This window comes from Hermetia illucens, chromosome 5, assembly GCF_905115235.1.
Source record: "Hermetia illucens chromosome 5, iHerIll2.2.curated.20191125, whole genome shotgun sequence".
Classification (NCBI taxonomy): Eukaryota; Metazoa; Arthropoda; class Insecta; order Diptera; family Stratiomyidae; genus Hermetia; species Hermetia illucens.
The window spans coordinates 74,821,123-74,839,112 of record NC_051853.1 but is presented as its reverse complement, the minus strand read 5'-3'; the positions used below and the strand labels follow the sequence as shown (position 1 = coordinate 74,839,112).

Below are 17,990 nucleotides of genomic sequence, written 5' to 3'. Positions count from 1 at the left end.
AAATTTCGTTCACAAACAAAACCTCAAAAAGAGCTAGGAAGAAGTTAATTGTTCAGTACAATACGTGATACTGCCCTCTAGACAGGTGCAAAATTTAGAATTCCTAGGACGACCTTAAGGGGGCTTTTTCAGTCATTTTCTAAAAGTTGGTAACATAGTATTAGTAAGTTTATTTGAGCATATATTGGAGTGGGACCTATTTTGAGACCTAAATTTTAAATAAGAGTATCACCCAGATTTTTTTCAGATTTTTGGGTTAGGTGGTTCCCGAAAATGAATGCTGTCTCATTTCAAGTGTGCACATTTTGATTTTTTACTGGCGCACTTCACAATTCGCGTTAAAACTAATACTTGTTTCGGAAAGTAATAATCGAACTTTCATTTGATACCCTACATGACTTTATTCGGCGAAAAAAATGTGTACACCCCCCTTTTCATCTATGGGGAGCCCCCTTTAAACTCGACGAAAATTTATGTTACTCAGTGCATGCGTGAGATTTCATACTTCCCATCTGTCCACCAAATTGCGTATGGGTCGGTGTACCAGTTTTGGAGAAAAGTGTGAGTGGCAGACAGTGAATAGATTTTAATAAGGATTTGTTCTGCACAGAGCCGTAAAAACAAATAAAAACGGAATATGGAACACAAGGGATCATCGTCAAAGACAGATGACTCTCCAAAAACGACTTTAAAGCTTGGATTACGGCAAACAAGATTATGTCGAGTTTTTAGTGGGATTAGAATTGGAGAGAATTGTCTAATATAAACTGCTATAATGCAACGACACGATCAATTCGGTTTTCTATCGTGCACAACTCGACCGCTAAACAAACCAACCAAGAAAGAGAAATCAGAATTGGCCATTCCTTTTTAACTCGGAACAAATTAGCGATACTTGGTTGACAAGTATTAATACCTCCACCTTACAGACTTGAAATCCATTTGTTTTGGGCACTGCGCAACTCTCTTAATGGTAAAAAAAGTCGCTGAAAATCCCTTGGCGAAGTTCTACACCGATGAAATTATGAAGATATATAAAAAGTGGAGAACGGTCACTATGTACTCGATTAAAGTTAATTAGCAATAAAGAAAGGTTTTCCCGAAAATTTAACCAAAAGTCGGCGGAGACTTTTTATATGGATTCCTAATTATGGAGGGAACCAAAATTCTGCTAACATTTGGGTTTACTAAAAGTGGCGTTATTCGGCATATTCATATGATTTTCGGTATATACATATGAGAGAATATCTACAAATTGCATTTTCCCCTGGGACGCTTTTAATGAGAGGAAAATCGGCATATATAGAGAGAGAGAAGTAGTTGTGTTCTTCATCATCAAACTCAAGAGAAAAAACAACAAAATACCACCACTGAAAGGAAGACACGGCAAATTCGACAGTCGAAACCGCTAGGAATGACAACGGCCCCGAAAATTAAATCCTAATGGCTATGCGCAAAGACTTCGTTTAAGTGACAAACTGTTTCAGAGGTTGACGAGCCTCAATTACGTCTTTGTTTACCCTTTTTTTTGTATAATCACACAGCTAAAGTGTAGACACTAGTGTGACACCAACCGGCAATTGAACTACGATAAACCATCGCACATAAAAAGAACAATTTTAGGCAACTGCTCATGGTCTGTTAAGAAGGAAATTCAAACTCATACCATCTAAATCAGCCTTCGATGTTTGCCAATGAAAAGATTGTTTTACAACGGGGGTCCTCATTTCTGACGTGACCACAGCGTTTTATACCACTAATTCAGCGCAACATTGCTGCAAGGCAACATTTAATGCCTTTGGTGGTCGGCAAGCACTCGGCATTATAAAGTCGCCGAAAAAGCATAATTTGGACAGAGCAGTATGTAAAACGGTGCTCTTTGAATGTGAAGCATTTTGGTGTCTATAATAAGAACGAGAAGTGGCGAAAGTGTGCTTCTCTGATGAACACTGGCGTAGATGCGAAGCAGTTTTAATAAATTTGCCGAATTTCACTCTTCGGTTCCCGATAGAGAAATTAAATCCAGTCCGCGGGTTCCTTGGGCAGTAGGATCTTTTCTTTTTCATATTTTCATATTTTTTGCCAGTACCCCTCAATAACGTTCGAAGACCCACTGAGCCAGTGTGTTGGGTCCCACCTCTTCCTTTTTCAGAGTTCAACCGCAAATTTGTAACGTCCTGCTTCCTTCCTCGATATCATTCGTTTCAATACCTCTTTAACTTTCGCCCCGCTGGCAGGTAGAATTGCTCCAAATACTGGCATTAATTGCGGAAGTGGTGGACGAGCGAATTTTTCCGTTGAAATCCATGCGAAAAAGCCACCATATCTATCCGTCGCGGCTCGACGGTCGATAGTCAATTAACACAAAACACATGCTCTGAGAAAAATTCACTTTTCACTTACTAATAATGAAAATATCGGTTATTATTTTCACCAAAGCTGGCAAAATTCAAACCACAACAATATGTCAGTAAAATAGAAGCAGCTGTTTCTTACGATTGAAAGGTTGTATCTCCGGTCGATTCCATACCTCCTGAAGCCACAATAATTCATCTCCGTTGAGGCCATGCTGTAAAGTGAAAAAACGAAGAGCCGAGTTGCACATTGTACTCAATGCATTTTTAGTGGGGTAAAGTTCGAGCTTGATAGAGATAGGAGGGTAGTTGTGGCTTCCTGAATCTCGCGTTGAGTGTTCCTAAATTTAGTAGCACTTGGTTGGTGTCCAAAAGGGAAGAGCTAGGTGTTTTTGCCATCAGACGGTCTCACAACTCTGTACTTCAATTTGATAAAAATCCCTACGCGAGAGAGTAATATAATGCCCGGCTTCCTTTACACATCAGGCGATGTGTGTGAAAGGGTGGAAATATGTGCAATTAATTTTTCGCCCTTCCTTAATGTTAAACATATCAACTGCCACTTCCGCTTCCTCATCAAAACGTCCACGCGTATCGGGACTATGCTTCGACGAGGATCTTTATTCGACATTGTATCAGGCCAGTGTAACCGAGCCGATACATCAAAATGTGTTTTTTATTCTGGATATATGCATCTAATGAATCGTTTGTGGTGAAAGTCGCCAGGGCTTATCTTAGAATTTATTGTATTGTTCCTGAATATGGTGCTTCCATGTTAGCTTGGAGTTGAACTGTACTCGTAAATTTGTATATGTAACCATTTGTCCTCGCTGAACTTGCGTCCCTGATAAGGTGGGAGGCGCGGAGGTGACCCTCCTAACGTTCCTAGTGAGAATAATTAGTCCAGTTTCCCTAGCGTTCCCCGTGAATCCGTTACGGAAGACTCAACTCTGGATTACACACAGAATTGCATTCAAGCTGTCACGCACTCTGCCCAGAAACTTGCTGATAATTATTAAGGCTTTATAGTCCGCAAATGGTGAGAGTCAGGTGAGAAATCCAGTTCCAATGAAGAGAAAGATATACAGCTTAAGCGCTTCCTTGGCAAGGCTCACATATCTTTTCCCCCAAAAGTTTGAACGGAAAACCATCAGCCACTTACATTCCGGATTCACCTAATTATTATCATCTGTATCTGGATAGCTGAGTGATTAAAGCACAAGGCTGTCGTACGGAAGATCGCGGTTCAAATATCACTGGTAGCAGTGGAATTTGTATCGTTATTTGACGTCGGATACCAGTCGATTCAGCTGTGAATGAGTTCCTGAGTTAAATCAGGGTAATAATCTCGGTCGAGCGCAATGCTGACCACATTGCCGCCTACAGGCTATTCTGTAGTGTTCCGTTACGGTCTTGAATGAGATGCTCTAACACACTTCAAGGCCCTGATCCAATATGGATTTTTGCACCAACGATTGTTATTATCGTCTGTTCCCTACGCTAAGAGAAAATTCGAGTGAGAGTCGGTTTGGATCTGGTAGACGATGAACCTATTTTTACAAACTGCTCACCTGAAAAGCTTGAAAAAGCGTAATGATGGTTGCATGCGCTATTTAAATTATGCAGCATATCGATGTTGGCTCAAATCATTATGATTATCATCATTGACCATTGAGAAAAGCTACAACACCACAAAAATACTATTCAGAGAGGAAATAGAACCCGAGAGCAAGGAGCTCAAAAAAAATCAAACAACACCCAATATACGATTTCCGCAACCTCCTGTATCTTAGAGTAACAGTTGAAGATTCTCGAGAGGTTCCAGTACTTTGCATTACTTTCCAACAATTAAGGCATACACAATCATACAGCCAACATCTGGGGAAGCCCTGTTTATATGGATGTGAAACAGAGAGTGTATCCTCAGCAATGAAGATTCAAATTGTTCACCAAACACCTAATAACGGAAGAACTACACAATTTAGCAGAAATATTTGATACGCGCTTGTACTGAAATCGCAGCAGATTCCAGTAATACAAAAAACTGTAGGAGAAAAGTAGTAGCAAACCCAAAATGTTGAAGTAATGATTAGAACCCTAAGGGGCAGCATAACGCAATTTATGACGGCAATTCAAAGCATGCAATAAGAACTGATTCAGCCGATACAAATGACACAATCTCGGAAATGAACGAGATCAAAATTAGTCATTGGAATGCGGATGGCATAGACCAACATAAATAAAAAATGGAACACTTTTTATTTAATAATAAAAGGATATCACTTCTAAAGTACTACACTCCTTTATGGCAAAGCGCATTGAGCTACCGGAATTCCCATCAAACAGAGCATCAACTATTATGCTTTAGGGAAATATCTATATTAAAAATTACATGGAAGCTACATGAGTCTGTTTATTAATCTCGGTAGAAACGCTCAAAATATCTACGATTTTCAGTGTTAGCTCAGATCAAATTTTGGAATTCTTCAAGATAGGTACATGTGCAATCGGGATCAAGACTATCAACACTAAGGGACAAGCAATTATGGATGGCTCTAACCAAAGACAGCAGTTTAGCCTTTGCATCAACAGGATAGCCAACATATTGGCCTCCAAAAAATCGCAGAATTATCATCATTAACGCCGCAACAGCCGATATCCGATCTAGGTCTGCCTTAAGGAACTCCAGACAATCCGGTTTCGAGACGAGGTCCACCAATTCAATATCACTAAAAGCTATGTGGCCTCCTGGGTTACGTCATCGCTCCACTTGAGGCAGGGTCTGCCACGTCTTCTTTTTCTACCATAGATATTGTCCTTATAACCTTTCTGGGCTGGATGATCCTCCCCATTTAGGATTAAATAAGCCGTACACCGCATTATCCACAACCGTTCTTATGTAGACTACGGAATCGGCCGTCCTCATGTAGGGGGCCGAAAATTCTCGGAGGATTCTTCTTTTGAATTTTGGAGGATTGGAGTTTGTGAATACGGGGAGGCGAGTCCATAGGTCGCGCCTCATTAAGTTTGACGCAAAGAGGGATATTGGATGAGAATGCAATCCTTCGTGGATTTTCTCTCCATCGTTCACGGCAACTATATTACTGTGCATTTGGAACGCAGTTTGATCGTTTATTTTTTCCCTTGCTATGGTTTACTTTCGAGGCGTAAAAAGTGTTATTCAGACATCTGCAGGAATTTTGGTTCTAAAGTCTACGCTATGCGCCAGGTTTAAGGCAGGTGAAGTTTGTAAATGACGTGTGAGAGAGCAAAGTACCAAGATTCGATCGACCTTTCCGAATAGGATAGCAAGCATGTCGATTGGTGTTTCGTAGGATTTGAACTTAGATGCTAGTGGACCTGGGAGGTGAAAATTTTCCACTTTTTGCATGTGTTTAACAGCTCTACCTTTGTGTTTGACAAAAGCCAGTTTTGATGTTCAGTTTGAGCACTTTCTACTTCCATGCTGATAACAAAACACATAAGCGGAAAACACTAATTGAGTCAGCTTCAACAAAAGGCAGTCTACAGCGACAAAAAACTAGTAGACTTTAAAGTATAGACTTTTTAAAATTTCCAAGGTCGAATGTCTGTGATAAAGAAACTTAGTCACCAAAAGAACGTCTGACGTAAGTCTTCTGAATTCTACAGGCGTAGTACCTCTCCTTCATCAGCTTAGCACAAAATAAACAAGCCAGCAGATACCCTGCTTATGATTGATGTGCCTGAAAGTGCCAGCCACCCACAATAGGATGAATTCTCTTGAAATTTTGTTAAGATTTCTAGATGTGGTTGCGAGCAATGTTCATATCCTTGTAGACAATAATAACGACAAATTCAATAGTAAAAATCTATAAACAGATTTTATAGGAAATCGATCACTGAACTTCTGGAAGGGTTGTTCTTGGCTAACCCTTTTTTCTGCAGAACAAAATCAGCTCAGGTTCTATAGTATTTTCATACGATATATCGAAATAATGAATCTGAGATGATAGCACCATTGAAGGTCTATTAGTCAAGTCTATGAGTTGACTAGAAAAAGTCCTAATTGTGTCAGGTGCCATATATATCATAAATTTACTATAGTTTAATGTGATTTGTTGAATGTATTGAGAATCATTCTAATCTTTGGTGGCAAAAAACTTCTTCCTAATCACGATATAACGCTCTATGAGTTTATTTATTTGATTCAAATATATTGTCGCGAATCATCCACAGCTACTCGACATTTCCATCACTTTTTTGGTTTCATATCTTCAAACTGCGTAATACCATTAAAGTAAACGAAGCGAGCAATTTCATACAAAATTTATGTTAGCAAACATAATTAATTGATAATTATAATTGCGGAAATTCCAATGTACACGTATTTATACCCCGAAACCACTAAATTGGCTTTTTGAGCAAGATAATCTCTAAGGGTGGAAAGCAAGTTTTTTCACACTTTCGCAAAAGAAATGTTCAAAATTACGTGGAAAGATTTGTCAACACCTACATAGTAACGTAATCTACAATAGGATTCACAACTTAAGGGTCTAATTTTTTGTTATTCGTTATATGGTCAATTATCCCTTCCTAGCGAACGTAGAATGTACAAAGGTTGCTTTTAGAGTTGTCAAGAGTTACAAGGGAATGGTAAACGATTTTCCTAACAATCTAACACAGCTGATTTTATCCAACATTCTGAACTTCCCCTGCCCTGACCGACGATGTTCCTCTACTTCTGAGCAACACTATCTCCATATTCAAATATAAACATGGGTATCAAACAGCTGTTTCGACTTCCTCCCCACCGCCCATCGTCACACCCCTGCTTATATAAAACAATGAAAAGTGAAATCTCACTTCGTAACGCTAGACTTTAGACATGTGCAAAAGAGCCGCACGAGCAGGAAAATCCTTTACGGCTATTGTGTCGGCAATATCGTTCGCCACACTCAGGTTACAATAGTTTCTAAGCAGTTCCGTCAAAGAGCAGACCAAGACAAGGTCGCTTGTCTTAAGAAAACTAGCAGGCCGAAATGGAGACGTGAAAAAAGTCGCTCAACGCGTGTTAGCACTGATATGGATACCGCAAAATACCCAGAAACATAGAGAAAACCACAAGCCTTAAAGGTCATGTTCAGCAATGAGTAACAATTATAATAATAGGCAAGACTTACACAGAACAACAATAATTGTAATTTGCATAACTGCTTCGCTTTTTTCACGCATGCATTACTCACGAGCCGCGACCAAGAGCCTCTCCTCCGTCGAGTTGTTTTGGCTTCGTCAGCAGGCGATCATTGCTCAAACTACTTCATGTACTTCGCATGCATGGCTGTGGATTTTTTCCACCGCTTCCAACTAATGAATTAAACAGTTGCAATAAATAGACTCCAATTCGCACATAACAACTTCAATGAATGAATAGTGCATTGGACACATTTCAGCCGCTAGTGGCTAATTCAGTGGCACACACTCACTTTTCACTTGGGGAACTCGTTCTGCACACACACAGCTAGACCGGCACAAAACCCAACTAGAAAATAGAAAAACTGTCTGCTTTATCCAAATGACCTTGAAAATGAAAGTTTCACTAGTGCTTTTCACGATAGTGTGTCACTTTCCGGATTCGAATCAGAACCAGATGCCCCGAAGGAACTTATCCTTAATTTGCGATTCCCGGAAGGATGGTTTCAAGTGAAGGGACTAATTGCTCAGAAGGAATGTTAAGCAATAAATCTCACGCTGGCAATCTAAAGCCCCAACTCAGATAAAAGATTCTAATTTGAGAGTGATTATTTTCGAGTTATCGCGGCTTCGGGACGGGCTAACGCGTTAGATTAAGAGAGTGGACCCGAGGGGATGACCAAGAAATGTGAGAGCCCCGAGAGGACTGACTTGGGAACAGAAATAACTCTGCTTCCTTCTACACTAGAACTGGCGACCAGTGAACAACATTTCGATCGGGAACCTAACGAAAAACTGCAATCTACTACGCTACGAACCGTTTACATACGAGCTTTACATAACAGCCCCAAGTCTACGCGCTCCACTATTGAGTAAGCTACGGAATTCCGAGCCGGGCTGTACAATTATGCCAGCCTCATATCATTCTGTAAAAAAAAGCTCCAATTCGAGCCCCGATGGCAATGGAGGCGAAGACGAAGGCAATGACGACGATGACAACAACAACGGTAGCAGCAACAGCAGTGAGCCCCCGTACCACTTTGTGGATCTGACACCGTACACACAGATAATAGGGGAGGTCGGAATAAAGTGCGAGTGTCGTGATGGAATCTTTCGGCGGGGACTAGGTTTGATTTCTCAATCAATCTGATCCGGAAAGTTATGGGTAAGTTGATAGTGGGTGGAGGGTGCTTTCAATCATCTAGATGACCTATGTTCACCGTTTACTATTATTAGAATCGATAAAAGGGAAATTAACATGTTTGAGTGCATATCAATTTCTGTTTATTGTATCTTTTATGTATTCTAGGCTTAGAAGCTAGACCGAACCAGTGCTTATTGAATGGTCACGCCTTGAACCCATGGCGTCCGCCGAAATATCTTTTTTTTCCGGACCGACGTATGTAGAACTCTTCATTGTTTAGAATGAGTCAGCAATGCAAGATGCTCACAAATAGTAAGTAAGATTCTAAGCCATTAAGAAGACTAAAATTCAAGATAAAGTTCTCATTATGTAACAAGCGAAGAGCTTGCGAAAACTGTCTCTAGAAACACTAAAAGGGTTTTTTTTTTGTCTTAGGTTCAGATTCTATGGAACCAATATTGACAGAGGACTTTCCAAGCGGTACTCCTGAACATGGGGTGCTAAGAATGATTACCGTTAAGTTGTTACCGCTGCTATTTTACGACGGTTAGTTGGTTTCGTTTAAGCATGGGAAAGAGTTTCAATGTTGCACAATGTGTAAAAAATAAGGGGCTCGGTGCAACAACTAAGCACTCTTTTTAATTTTACAGTAGGAGGTGAGATTATAATCTGTTTTAATTTGATCCTAAACCAATGAATGATAATTTGATCCCAAACCAATGAATGAATGATAACAGATATCTAGAGTGATCTAGCATGTCACAAATAGCATACAACCACTGAGCATAGCACCATTTGATAATAGTGGAGTCGAAAATCTTTACAGGTCGTCTGACTTCCTTAACGAGTCATCTACAATAGGGGTGCGCGAGCAATCAGTTCCAATTGGTAGTTGACATTATACGAGGATCAGTCAAATATAAAGGGAAAATTTTTCTGGACGAAATAATTTCAAAACATTTTTTTTTATTTTTCTTTCTAGTTTTCTTGGATTTAACCGTCATAAAAAGTTGAAGGCTGAGTCGTTAAATAATTGGGGACGAAGAGTTCAACCTCTTCATCGAGATTGTACCTTTAAACCCCAAAGAGCTTCCTTCAACAGACCAAACAGATGAACAAATCTGGACTTTCTTTCAATTTGCTCCGAGTTGTGCGCACCGTGTGAGTCCGTACATTGTCGTGAAGAAGTATAGCTTCTGATTGGAGAGTTCCGTCTTTTGCTTCAAAATTCAGCTTTAGTTTTGTCCAAAGAGGAATCGTGTTTTCGCCTTAACTGGCGAAGCTTCATTTGTTAGTCGCCACTTTTTGCTCACTTGCTTTGATTAAGGCGTGTAGCGGTGAAACCATGTCTCATCACAACATAACAAGCTAATAACCTCTGTCATGTTTCCAAGCGGGCATTTTTTTATGAAGAGATAGAAGCTGAGGTACCCATTGTGCAGAGATGTTTGGGAATCCAAGTTCCACTTTGGTGATGGAATGGACACTCCCGTGACTACTGAAAAGGCAATTTTTTCCACGGTGAGGCGCCGGCATTCCTCTAAATGCTCCCCAACTGCTGGATGTTTTTGTCTGCGATGGAAGTTCGAGGACACCGATCGTGTCTCTGATTTTCTACCATTTTGGGTCCTTCCAAATTTTTTTTTTTCAATCGTACAGGCGGATTTTAGAGAGAGAATCAGCCCCGAATTGCGCCCGTAAACGTGCTGAAATTCCTGAAGATTTCACTTTTCCTCGCGTGACAAACTTTAGAATACTCCGTTGTGCAACAGAAGTAGGAATCATTTGCTCACTCATTGCTCCAATATAGGCTGAAAAGGAATAATATCGGTGGTAGGTACGAAAGTGGAGTAGGAAGACTCAAAAGGAGTTTATGAAAAAAAGCTCCAACAAAGCTTGATATAAGAATTCACGTTTATATTTGATTGATCCTCGTACCTGCATTCTAGGTAGTAGTCTTAAGAAAAATTTTCGGTGTGGAGTGATCCGTTGCTAGCTGGCACATTTCGGGAAGCAATGGGAGTTCGCGAAGCCGTCGACCAATTGGGGTAAGGACCTTCTATTCAATGGTAAGATACGTTGGTATGAACGAAGGAAGGACAGTCTGCATGCAGTGGCTAAAACACCTAGCAAAATTCCTAGATGCACACGAGCAGGAGTCAGAGAAGTCTCACAAAATGATGCAATTGTCTCTTCGGAGACGGTAGCTGTAGTATTCTGCAATGCTCCTATTTAAAAAAAATCTAAATGGTTTTGCACTTAATCCAAAAGGGAGTCTAACTAAAAAGGAGAGGTTTTTTCAGAAACGTACTGGAGCTCTGTAAAGACTAGACTGTTTTACAGGAAAGACCGGAATGGAAGAGGACATCAAACGTGGTTGTTTATGGGCAACTAATGCTGGACCAGGTATGCCTTCTGTGAATTTTCTACGTCAAACACTCGCTTTTGAGTAAGTTATCGAAGAATACGCGAAAAACTCTTTAACAGTGAAAGATTGGTTTCATAATATGCAGGATACCAATACGGTCAGGTATTACAGGATTATGAGTACACATCTCTAACCTCAGAAAAAAAACAGGTAGATCGCAAAGGAGGCAGGTAGGTCATAAAGCGTGGACTTGCAACGAAAAGAAGAGTTGCTTTCTCTGAAGAGATCGGGGAACGGTTGTGCTAATCAGCACTCATAAGCTCCGATGTTTAGTTTAAATGACTGACAGGAGGGGTGAACTAGAATGACAGTAGAAAATAACTAAAACAACACTTTACAGATCAATAAATTAAGCCAAAGCTCGCAGTTGGCAGGAGCTAGTCAACGATGTGGTTGAGGAACTATGGCGGATGGGTTATAAACTAGTAACTCGAAACATCACATTGATGCCAACGGTAAGAAAGGCGCAGAAGATTAGCCATTTTTCATCATGAAAGTGATAGAAGAGACAATCGTGCCTGTGAAAAATAAGAACGCACCGGAACCCGACGGTATCTGGATAAAGGTGCATAAGCTGTTGCTTCGCCATCAATCGACTAATTGCTTGGTGAATTCAACGCTTGCCTTGTCGCTGGAAGGAGGCAAGACCCGTGCCGTTCAGCAAAGGCAAAGAAGACCCTGAACTTCCAGCCGAAGTAGACTCGCTGAAGTTATACATTCCCTCGGGGACTTATCCCCAAAGCAGTTCAGTTTTAGAGCAGTGACAGTTGCGGTCTAGTAAGCTAAGATGAATAATCGTGGATCTCGACGCGTAGTGCTCCCATAATGCCTTCAGTTTCGTATAATGGACAGATATGTTAGACATGCTTATTCCATATGCCGGGCTATCTCTTACTGATGTTGAGAGATCATCTACAAGACCAATCCCTACTCTATGAAATGTTGAAGGGTTAGACAAAGATGGGAATCACGTCCGGGGTAGCACAGAGGTCGATCTTCGGACCAGATGCTAGGAACGCTTAGCTGGTTACGCAGATAATATTGTGGCAGTTATTGCCGGACGCAGATGAACCACGGTTTCACCTACGGAAATGTAGGTATACAGCTGGGCAGAAGACATGACGAGATTAAATATTTCCTTTTCCAGTCTTGCCTGCACAAGATCGATAAGCCCCGATTTTCTGACTATGTGATCTGAAACTGGATAATGGAAGACGCCAATCACACCTTTTTTTAATGAATCTAGAATGGAATTCGGAAATAACAATATGCAAAAACAGGGGGGCTTTCTCCAAACAACTTTGCCAGAGAGATACTGCGGAGTGCGTGTGGTACTTTGAAATCTGCAAGGGGTGAATTGGCACAAATAAAGTAGGTTCTGATGTTCACCTCTATCCATAAAAACGATTTAAATAAAAAGGCAGTGTTATTGTAAATGGTAACTATGAGTTCGGCTCTTCCACCAGATTCAATAATTCGTGGAAGACCGGATTTACATCTCGTAAAGTCGAGGTATGTAGGATTGTAAATCTTGAATCGTTGGGGCTCGTACAAAAGAAACTCTATGTTAATTGAACTTCCTGCAAAACAATTTTCATCTCCTATAGGAATATGAATTTGTGGGAACTGGGGCATATACGCTGAGAAACACCCAATGGCGACATTTGAAATAAACTCTTGGCAGTACCTTTTAATTCGAAACTAAGGGGGTAGTAAAATATATGATCAAGGGCATTTTAATAGAGGAGCATGAGAGAGCAGCAATCAGTGACGTTGGCTTGGTAAACGGAACTATGTCTTTTTCCCATGAATTTTGTGAATAATCATCGTACAAACTCAAAGAGCTTATCGAGCCTTAGTTCTTTGAAGAAAATGATGTCACTAACGTTTATGGTTACTCACGAGAGGATTACCTCTTATTCGGTCACTAATAAGAGGAAGCTTGTCAAAAGCTGGCAGGTACTATATATGAAAGTATGTCGATTTTGTAAGTTATCCATGATTTTCTATTTACAACCTTAAAAGGCAAAGGTGTCACTCAGCCATCGAGAGAACTAGCTGGTGTAGTGGGGTGTACCGATGGTCACTTCTATAAAATCACACATAGATGTTGGCCAATCTGCACAATCGGAATTTGCTATTTATCAATAGCAACGTTTCGCTCTGCTCTGCTACTGGATAATTGTCAACTCTGAATCATTTTTTGGGCCCCCTCTCAAATATCTAGTCATTACAAACCACCAATTCTAATCTTATAACTAGGAGTAGAATACCTACATAAAATCTGGATTTTGTATAAAGAGAGAGAGCTAAAACAATGTTAGGAGACGGTTTTCACCAAACCAAACTTCAGACTAGAGAATATATTTAAGAAGTTGTCAACCCAATTTAAGAGTAATATCTTAGCATAGTGTGTATATAGAACAGTGAAGTTCTGACGTTAACCGTGAATTCCAATAAACCTTGACAAGAACTTCCGACTTGCAATAAGCTAAAAATGGCATGGAGTGGTAAGAAAGATAAGCAAACTTTAAGTGTTTGCGGAATGAGAAAACATATCTTTTCGTGGACAATGAAGACTGTCCATATAAAAGTTAGTTTTGATAAGAAAAATTGTAAACTGGTTTTAGGTGTGTCCACAGCATTGATATGCGTATAATTTGTATCTTCTGTCCACTGTTAGTCTTATCTAGACTATATTGCCCTCAAGTCTGATTCCCCTTGATGGTATAAACTATCAATTATTGTGGTTTAATTACTTAATGTTTGCGATCAGAATATAATATCAGAAAGTCACTTCCAATCAGATTACCCGCTATCGTCTTTCAGGCAATGAAATTGTTAGAAAGGATCAGTTATTACTATTATTTGCTGAGGGTGGTAGGAAGAGCAAAACTAGTTCCGTAGATTACAAAATTGCGGCTAGTTTTGATTGAGTCATAACTATGGTACTTTCTCAATTTATACCTTCTCAAATCTGCCTTGGTTTCAGCATTTACCAAGATAGATACAAGAATAGGTCACCAAGATATTACACATTTGTCTGATGCTGGTCCAGCCTATAATAAATAAATAAGGGAGTAATATGTATAGTAATATATTTAGGGAGCGGCATACCCCCCTTCTTTAGTACGAAAGCTACTCGTTAGCTGCCATGTCAGCATAGTCCCACGGTCCTATTAAAATGCGGATTGATTTGGAGACCATAATCAGAGCCCCGCTGGGACTAGCACAACGGTACTAATTTATACTGAATACAGATTCAACATTCATACCGGTGGATGCGACGCCTATCTAACATCGCTGCCGCAACTAAGGGGTACATCGTCCGAGTTGTACAGCGCAACTCCACGCTTGAGCCCACCAATCGCAAATAACGGGGCCGAGAGCATGTCCCCCAGGAATTATTCTGGAACACATGCTCTCAGAGTGCCATCCCGGGTCCTATGGTACCAGGTAAATTTCCAGACTCGGGTCTGGTCGCCCTCCTGGAATACGTGGAGACGGCAGCAACGGCTCGGTACAGAGAAGCAGAGTCGGACTGAAAATAAACACCAAGATTCTGAATAAGACTGGCTGTCGCATTCTTTATGCATGGAGTAAATTCGGACGCCAGCCGACCGGAGCAAATTTGAAATTTTGTTAAGCAATTTATCGCCTATTTTTCGAAAATTTGGGTATTAGCCTAGAACTGAGGGGTCTTTGGACTAAAAAGAGTGGAAAAAAGTTTCCCTGCAATTGGTGCGGACAGCCATTAAATGAACCGCGCACTAAAAATTCCATTAGATTGCTAAACAAAAATTTAGATTTGCTTCGGCCGGTTTAGGTCCGAAGTGCTAGGCGGCTTTTGTCACGAATATAATTCATACTCATGTCGTGTTGATGAATTGTATATAAGGGGCAAACCGCACCTGTTATCCATTTCGGTAACGCTGTTCGCAGGGTAGAAGTGAGGCAGGGTTTGATGAATTGTTTCTCTCCTGGATGAAACCACAAGTGGTCTATCTGATATCAATATCAAGTTGAGGTTATTTCGTGCCAATATTCTCTTTGTGCTGTAGTACCTGGAAAGTGACTGTTGCTCGTAATCTCTGCCTTTTTTCACTGCATTATCGGGGTACTCTGTTCCGACGCAATCTCGAAAGAAGAGCTTCGGCGGCGTACGGGTCTTTTATCAGTGGACGTGTTGATTAAAAAATGAAAGTGGCATTGAGTAGGTGGCACATTGAAAATGGGCGACAATTCCATTGCTATGTTCATGGAATCAGGGTGGCTGACGAGTGGATCCCGCTAGGAATACGTGGAGCAGAATAGTTAAGGGGAGTGCAAGTTTCTCGAGAGGACCTGGGTAGCGTAGAAACAGATCTCAATGTGGTTGACGCGTTACGCCCTATTTAAGGGAGTCACGACATACATATAATGCTATGCGTATTTTCCTGCTAATCCACAGTGAGATGCATTTTGCCTAAGTGGACGAGCACAGGCAATATAAAAATATCTATCTAAGACCTTTCGAAATGTCAAAAACTGATTTTCGGGCATTAATTCTTGTGATGGTGGTGTGATAAAAGGAGCACGGATGTGACAAGATGATTAGAAAGGGAGTCGTGTGGAGAATTCCCCGTACTACATTCATGTAGGCTAAACAGGGAATATTCTTGCGTTTTGCTTGTAGAAATGCCAAATTTATCCCCCGTCCATCAGTACGGCATAAACGATATTATAAGAACAAAATCTAGCAAAGAAACGGTAGTTTCCTCTCATGAAGGATATAGTGAAGAACTTTTTTCCAAGTGAGAAAGGGGGACTTGATTAAAGGACACAGTTTTAGGATTCCATGGAGTTGGTGATAGAATGGGTGAATTGGGAGTCCAGGAAAATGTAAACAGGACTCTTTAGAGCCTTGTTTTGGCTGAATAATTGTGTAAAATATTTATCATTTTCTTTTCGTTAAATACACATAATCGCATGCAATAAATAATTTGCTTTAATGTCAGGATGCTATCTTTCTACTTCTGTTAACTCAACGTAATGAGGGATCCCCCTCAACATAATAAGGGATCCCCCCCCCCCCCCCCCCCCATGTAATCGCCGGGTGATGCGAAGTGTTCGGGTACCAGTCGACTAATTTGTGTGTCAAATTAAGTAACAATCAGGGGCGAGCGCAATGCTGACTAAATTGCCTCCTACTGGGTACCATTCCGCTGTAGTGCCCCATTGTGGTCTTGAAAGAGATGCTTTGACATGCGCCAACGATTAATATTATTATGATGCTAAGGTAGTCCGGTAGTCCCATAGACCGCGCCTCATCGACATCTAAGGCAGAGGAAACATCGGATATAGGTCACCAATTTTTCGGCTCCACGCATGTAGTTTTTGTTTACCAAATTTAGGTGCACTCGCTCCTTAAGAGGAATAGTAACCATAGGGTGGTCAAAAAATTCGATTTTTAAAGTTTTGCATTTTCTTAATACTTGGAATCTGGGGGAATGTGGCACAAAGAGTGCATACTGCGGTTGAACACGCGCGCATTAATGAAGCTTTAAATCGCTGATTTGTAGGGGTTACATTTTTTAAATATGTGCTCAAAATAAACCGTTGAATCCTGAATTGCCTCGAGTTTTTGTGTAATTATTATTCGGTCAATAATTGTCTTTGTTATTTGATTACATAGTCTTTGTTTTATGAGGAAAATCACATCGATCTTTTCGTTCAAAATTACCACTTCAAGTTCATGTGTCTAAAATTAAATATAAGGTTTCTTTGGTTTTTTCGGTTCAGATGACTTTTGAACAAATGGCAGAGGGAACCGAATTGTTTGTTTTTTACAGTACTCCAAGGACAATTTCGGTACTCCATTAATTAAAAAAAAAAAAATAATTTAAAAATATAAAATTAGAAAAGTCAAATAATTGTCAAAGAGTTATTTTCATACAATCTCAGCTAGGCGTGGGAAATTTCTTTATTGTTTAAAAAAAAAAATAATGTCTAGAAATTAATTTTCATAGATTTTATTCTAAGCAAATATCCCCGAATGCTTAATTTTCGGTGTCTTCAATTTCCTCTAAAATTTCCAGATGTATTCTCACCCTTTCCTAGCCCGAAAATATTAGACTTCTCAAAGTAACCACCAACATTCACGTTCCAACATCGTTGGCCATGTACATATAACTCGTTAAACTCGGCTGCTTCCTTATACAAACCAGAAGCAGAAAAGTGATTATAGTAGATAACATCCCCTTATCACACCCAGAGCGTGAAAACTCCCCATGGAATATAACTGGGACAACCGACCTCATCTATGCACTAGATTCGAGATGAAACATCTTCCACTGTAAAGTAAAACAAGGCAATGAAAAGCTCCTTGACCCTTTCCACAGATAAAGAATTCGCTTGGATACTAGCTGAAACATGGGAAAACCAAGTCCTTATATACAAACACACGAATAACGTCACCATCAATGAAATCGGGAAAACCGGATAAGAGCGGAGCCGTCCGATCCCCACCAAATTCATGGGAAGGCACTTCCTCCATCGTTTACGATTATTGAAGGAAGCGACTAGTCTGTATTCAGAGGGTACTCGATTTTCACATACAATACATGCTAATTTTTTATGTGCGTACATCTACAGACTAGATATATGTAGACAGCGTGGGGCACTTGAATGAAAGCTTACGACGACGATGGAATACAATACTCGAATTTTCACAACCCCCATTAGGTTGTTGTCGTTTCATTCGCTTTTCTTTCGGATGTCACGACAACCGGGACTCCCTCATTCCAGCCTCAGACAATGGTCAGGGGGTTGTATTTTCGCGTACAACGTAGTTTTTACGATAGAATGAGTAGCATGGATTGGATTTAGTGATGCCAAAGGTATGTTGTTTCTT

General features: G+C 40.3%; 1 protein-coding gene across 5 annotated transcripts in view; it reads right to left on the bottom strand.

The window, feature by feature from the left end:
• The window catches only part of LOC119656731 (ataxin-1), a 217,510-nt gene that overhangs the window by 79,465 nt on the left and 120,055 nt on the right, over positions 1–17,990 (bottom strand). For 2 of the 5 annotated variants that reach the window (XM_038063269.1, XM_038063267.1), the window contains exon 1: positions 7,517–8,378. The exons of 1 other annotated variant lie outside the window; for it this stretch is intronic. The gene's annotated coding sequence lies outside the window, so the exon portion shown is untranslated. Of the gene's footprint in view, positions 1–7,516; positions 8,379–17,990 lie in introns of those variants that run through there. 2 more of the 5 variants (XM_038063270.1, XM_038063273.1) reach the window with 2 other exon arrangements.